The sequence below is a fragment of the Arctopsyche grandis genome, chromosome 1, assembly GCF_051622035.1.
Source record: "Arctopsyche grandis isolate Sample6627 chromosome 1, ASM5162203v2, whole genome shotgun sequence".
NCBI lineage: Eukaryota > Metazoa > Arthropoda > Insecta > Trichoptera > Hydropsychidae > Arctopsyche > Arctopsyche grandis.
In genome coordinates this window covers 14828742-14836145 of record NC_135355.1, presented here as the reverse complement: position 1 = coordinate 14836145, position 7404 = coordinate 14828742, and positions in this window count along the sequence as shown.

Genomic DNA, 7404 nt, shown 5'->3' with positions numbered 1-7404 from the left:
ATATAATCTTTGGAAGTAAGTGCATGCATTTAGTTAACCGATAACAGATATCCGTTGGTCTAAGTACAATTTGCTCAATCCACGGCGTACGTAACACTATTATTATTAAAAAGACTCAAGCCCTTAATCGATGTTCCCGACAGGCCTTCGACAGGGTATGGCACGAAGGACTTATCCACAAAATCAGCAAGTCATTACCTGGAAATTATGTCAAATTACTGGAATCAAACTTATCCGGACGCAAATTCAGAGTTGCTCATGAGGAGGCATTCTCTAACTTTTTCACAGCCTCTGCAGGAGTACCACAGGGTAACGTAATAGGGCCTATACTGTACCTGATATACACTGCTGACATCCCGACAAGCGAAGAGACATTCATTGGAACATTTGCAGATGACACAGTCATTATGTCATCGAGCGAGTCACAGGAGGAAGCATTTGAACGCCTGCAGCGTGCACTGGACAAGATCAGCAAATGGACCAAGGACTGGAAAATGAAACTCAACGAGCTAAAATCAATGCAGGTCACATTTGCACTGCGACGAAATAGTGTCAGCACTCAGACTTTCATAAACGGAATCCAAGTTCCACAAGCTTTGTCAGCTAAATATTTAGGACTGCATCTTGACTCAAGGCTTACGTGGAGGCATGACATTAAAAAAAAATAGAACAGATTCGAATTAAACAAAGAGAAATGCATTGGCTAATAGGAAGACACTCCAAATTAGACCTACAATGCAAAAAACTGATATACCAGGCAATCGTGAAGCCAATATGGACATATGGCATACAACTGTGGGGATGCAGTAAGCCATCCAATATCGAAAAAATGCAAAGATGTCAAAACCAGTTTTTGAGGATTATCACCGATGCATATCGCTTCGTCACAAATGAAGAGATCCACAAGGACCTTAAAATCAAAAAAGTAAAAGAAGTCATCCGAGAATGCGCCGGGAGGCACGAGTTGAGACTGCACCGTCACCCTAACATAGAAGCGTTGCAGCTATTAGACACAACTCACCAGCAGAGGCGTTTAAAGCGAAAAAAGCCTCACGAATTGGTGTTCTGAATGTGAGAGATTCAGAAGCCCAATTCACATTCATTTTGGGGACGGAGTGATGATTCCGTAGTGCCCGTACATGATCTGAAGAGCAACGATATCGCTGGTGATGATTTATCGGAAATCGATAAGATGGCACCAAAAAAAAAAAAAAATAAAAAAAAAAAATATATATATATATATATATATATTTATATATATATATAATATATATATATATATAATTATATATATATATATATATATATATATATATATATATATATATATATATATATATATATATATATATATATATATATATATATATATATATATATATATATATATATATTTATATATATATATATATATATATATATATATATATATATATATATAAATATATATATATATATATATATATATATATATATATATATATATATATATATACATATAAGCCATACAAGCGAGTTTATTAGGCTCGAAATGTTAACTTTTTTTTATTAGGCTCGAATTGTAAGTTTCAACATTTGCGTGGGCCCTTTTGCCGGGCCCATTTCCAACCTCAAGATTATGCATATACCAAAACCCATGTAACAACTACCTACTGAAATAAAAATAGGAATAAACAAATTTCCGTGAATAATATAAACTGAATTGCTTAAAGCAATTTTGATAGGACGATTTATCTTCAACCAGGGATTTAAATTTACTTCATACTTTCAAAATAACATTTGATTATGCTTCGACGATATAGTAAGATTTAAATCTATTCCTAATCCAGAAACATCCATGTATATAGAAATATAGGATAGGGGCCCCCTCCCCAAAATCCCGATTTTCGATTAACATTAATTGAAAATATTATGCATTTTTTTCAGGGACGTAATTTGGGAGGGGCATAGGGGGACACTCACCCCCCTAAATTAAGGAATAGTGTGAATATTATGAATTCAATGATTAATGAGATACTATGGATCTACGTTTATTTCTTATGTATTTTACTTTTGGGTAACTAATAAAATAATCGCTGATATGTGCTTTGAAAAAAAAAGATTTTATTATTTCGAAACAAGTATATGTTGGTTTTTAAGTGGTATGCCTTGGGTAAAATTCTTAGAAATTGTTCATCCTATAGAGCGAATCGCGAGAAAGGTCCCCTTTACTTAATTTTGTCTCAAAAACAGATGTGTAACGTTTATTTTTCCGAAAGTTCGTATATTAACGTGATCAGTGATCGATTCTGAGTTTAAATTTTCGCATGATCACAAAACTTTATCTATTGTTATTACGTACATATGTGTGTACATACATAGATAAAGTGAAAAGATAGTCGGTAGAAATTAAGATAGTTTTTTAGTGACTCAGTTAGATGGTCGATTTTTGTTGATCATGTGAAGATTTTTGGAAAAAAAATTTCTTTTGATCTTTTTTTGCTTTTTACATAAAATTTTTTTTTAATTGTTTTTTAAAAATAAGCTTATTTTTTTCAAATTTTATAACTTAATAAGGTGTATGCAAAGAATATTTTCCATTTTTATTCCGATATAAAAAGATTTTTTGAAAAAAAATTCAATTTGACCAATCTTTGCCTGCCCCCCCCCTCCCCCCCCAAGAAAAAGCTGAAATGACGTCCCAGAGTGTTTTCTACCAAAAGTAAAAGCCGCTTTTATGCCGCATTCTATTTACCTAGGACAAGGTTAAAATGAAGTATACAATGTAATTTATGGATCTATTTTGCTTTTGCCATTTTTTATATATGATAATTTTGTGCATATACATACATAACTCAAGACAAATAAAAATCAACTTCAGATGGATTTTGCAAATTTAAATTTTTTATTCCTAGTGACATCCCTAAACTAAAAATTTATGAGCTTCAATATAATTTTACATGTACATACATATATGTATACATATATGTATGTATGTACTGCTTTTTACATTTTCTGAAAGAACTTTGTCTGTGAACTTATCTCAATAGAAGTAATATGTATGTATATACATATATATGTTTGTACGTTGAATATAATACGTTTGTCAATATATCAGAACGCTTACGTATTACATACTTAAGTACATATGTATATTATACGTAAGCGTTCTGATATATTGACAAACGTGTTATATCAAACGTACAAACATACATACACACACACTACTTCTATTGCGATAAGTTCACAACCAAAGCTCTTTTAGAAAATGTACAAGGCAGCCAAGTAATTTCGAATTAAATTTAATTAATTTTGTTATTTATATTGTTCTTTCTTTTTTTATTTATTACTAGCTCTATTACCCGGCTTCGCTCGGTATTTGTAAAATAAACCACTTAAACATGACTAATCTAATATTAAAAATTTTATTAAATTTATTTGAATAGTTTTATTTTATATAAATTTATTTGAAAACTCATTTGTTTTTTTTTATTAAATTGACTGTCACAAACAAACCTACATATTATATAGTAAGTCTGTTATGAATATTATATGTATTCAAAATTATATGTAAAATTTGCTCATTTAATTAAGTTTGCTCATTGCCATTCTCCCGTCATCTAAAGAAAAAAACTTTAAAGTTATTTTTTTAGAATAAGATATTATTTTCGTAATTTTTTCATTGAAAATATAGGATCGATTGTGAGGGGGGGGGGGGGGGTTGACACACCGACTTACGCACTAGGTGACACCAACCCAACGACCCCACTGGTTTGAGTACTTGTGTAAATGCATATGAAAGTAAAATAAAATAAATAATTGAGACTTACATACATATGATATATATAATAGCTCCATTAGTATGTTTTATCTTTCGAAAACGTCTGATCCTTTCCGAGGATCATTCCCCATCAATTCACCGATGAAACCAGAATTTGCTATTACAGCATGTTTTATAGGACTCGCTTGACCCCAAATCTAATATTCAGGTAGATCGAATTGCCTTTTATAAACTGTAATACTATTATAGGCTTTTCCTGCATACTTCGTATTAGCTGACATTATTATTTATTACTTCTAAACTACATAGTATTCAAATTGTTTAAAAAATTATATTATAATATGTACAGCTTTTCTATAGGTATAATTCAATTATAATAATATTTTTGTGTGACCTTAGTGCACATATCTATTGTACATATGTTTTAAGAACTCTTATTGTAATATCAGAAAAAGAAAATGGACTTAGGTACTCCAATAAAACGAACGCCGCTCTACAATATTTTATTTTTATTTTTTCTTTTATTTGAACTCATAGAACACTCGAACACTCGCCTTTACAGATCGCTCCAAAGCGACGAGTGCACTTTTACAGATACAATGCAATCAATCAATATACATATGTAGGTACATAAGCATTTTATCGAATGCGAATTCATACAAACATCCGCAGTGACATCCATAGAGAAATTTTTGCAGCAATAATAACTCGAGATTAGCAAAAGAGATAGGAAGGAGATGCCAATTTTACAGGAACCGTTTTAATGAAAATCAGAATAATTGGCAAACTCTGATAAGAAACGATTGACCAGGAGTCACAAACTAAGGTCTGGCTAGCAGCGGGACTCGAACCCGTGACCACTATGCTCGATAGCATAATATGCCAACTACTAGTATACGCCGCTGGTATGTACACGTTTAAGCACTAATGCATGAAAACCCAAATACGTATGAGCCGTTACATTTGAAAGTGGCAAAAATCCAATTTTCAATTCCGAAAACACAACATACAGTCCACCATTATTTTTAAACGTAAAAAATATATATTTAATGTTTTGCGATATATTTCTCGAAATGAAGAAAAGTGAACTTTTGCCACTTTCAAATATATCGGCTCATATATTGTATTTGCAAAAGAAAATTTTCACTTTCACTTGGAAGATTCCAACCAAAGTCTTAGTTCTTATATAATCGGCACATGAAGAATTATATTAAAGAATATAAAATTTCAACTCAATAATTTAGTATTGTCGAAAAAATAATATAGCAATAACATTTTTGACTTTTCCAAAAGAAAAATTCATACTTCTAGTTTACCAAATTTGCTAATTTTTACTTTATTTTCTACGTAGATATGTATGTACATATGAATAGATAAACCCAATACAGTTAATTTTAAAATTACCGATCGGTATATTGCAATATATATCTGCAAGAAAATCTGTTTTCCGGGAATTTTCTGATCGCAACAAAGTGCTTAATTTGTTCCACGGGATAAGGTAGGAATAGTACCAATGTATTGAACCTTCTTCCTGCTTTTGCATCTTTCAATAACCGGAACCATCACTGCAGAAATTCATAAATACGTTTTGTAAAATAGAAAAACAATTATGAAGAACTGTAACTTGTAACTACGTAGTATTGTTTAATAAAATATACTAGTGGTTTTACCCGGATTCGCTCGGTATTTGTAATATAAACCACTTAAACATGACTAATCTAATAGTAAACATTTTATTAAATTTATTTGAATAGTTTTAATTTATATAAATTTATTTGAATACTCATTTGTTTGAATTGACTGTCATGAACAAACAAACATATACACATATTGTCTCTTTCGAAATTATATGTATACCAGAATCCGGCGCCTGCGCCCCGGAACATTCGCCCCCTAGGGCTTTGTCCCCTAGGGCTTCGTCCCCCAGTGCCTGCGCCATCGGCGCCTTCGACTCCGGGGACTTCGAATTGAACGGATCCTTTGAATCGAAAAAAATCGAATCGGCGCCTATGAATCGAAAAAATAATAAATCAAATATGTTATTTCCAACCAACCAACCAATATTACATACATATGTACATATATACATACATACAAAGTCTCTTTCGAAATTATATATTAGATAACATCGTATAACTATAATATCTAAAGCTTCAAATTGAAAATGTTATTATTCGATTAATTCCAAAATGTATGTACGTAAATATTTATAATAAAATATAAATTCCAAACAATATTATTTTAAAAAATATTCTCGAGTGAATCTCCTCGAAAAGAAAAGCCTCTTTTCCGTAGCAATTGTCCAGTGGGTGTCTTTACCCTCCTCTCTCCAAAGTCGTAGGCCATAACTCACGCTATGGTCAGTCCCTAAATCGGATCATTATTTCCATATAAGATTATTCCAAACGTTTTCCTGAATATCTTTGATAATACCCAATTTTTCAATCGAAAATGGAATAAATATCTTAAAAAACAAAATATCAATATTATACAAGGGGCGTATAAATATACATATACATACATACATACATAAAATCATATGTACATATCTACAGTGGTGTAGTGCTAAATAAAAAATAACCAGGTCGGTGTTTAATTTTTACGACCCCCCCCCCCCCGCTTTTTTTCTTACGAAAAAAAAATTCTAATATTGGTAGTTCAAATATTTATAAAAGAAATCAAATAATAATGTACAAATATTCTTACTTGTTGAAATTATGGTGTATTATCTTATATTTTATATTGTAAACTTCCATAATGCATCCGTTTCAACATTTTTGATTTTGCAAAACCCGTGTTTGTGTGTCAACAGCAACATTTGCTTTTAGCAATGTTAAAACCATGTACATACATATATGTATACATGTGTCAAAAAACTATCGAATTTTAACATCTGAATGACTATTCATTTAAGCTGAGTTCCCTCATTTTATCCATCCTCAATTGCTTATGGTCAATAGTTCAAAGAATGTTTTCTTTCCTATTTTTGGGTGGTTTTATATAAAAAAGCCAATAAATATCATTAAACGTCCTTTAAGTTTTGAATTTGCTCAGATTACTATTCAACTGTGGTCATCGAGGGTTAGAACGAGAATGCTCACAATATTTGAAATACAAAATTTTATTTGAAAATTTAGTCAAAATGTTTTTTAATTGTACTCGAAAAACAATTTGTATATTAATCAAAGTGCCAGGGCGGCGACCTGGCTCAAAAAGAGGTACCAAGGTGGCGACCTGCCCTGACCTGGCCCGACCACACCACTGCATATATAGATACATACCCGTTTTTTAACAGTGCTGTCACCCAGCGGGTATCGTAGGGTTTCCAGAAACCCATTGTTAAAATTCTTAAGTTTCCGGAAATCTTTAAAACAATATTTAATTGTTTTATTTTAATCTTTTAAATAATTTCTTTCTTTTTGATATTTTCCACTTATTAAGTAATGAAAAAAAAATTAACAAAATCCGATAGCCGGAAGTTGAAATTTTGTTTTACTAAAAATCGAAAATATGTGATTCCCTTGACATAAGGCGCTCAAACAAGAGTGTTCTTTGAGATAATTTTGTTTTTGTCACTTCTTATATTCCCCAAATACATAGATAAAGTCATGAGTTGGTCACATCTGAAATATATTTCCACTGCT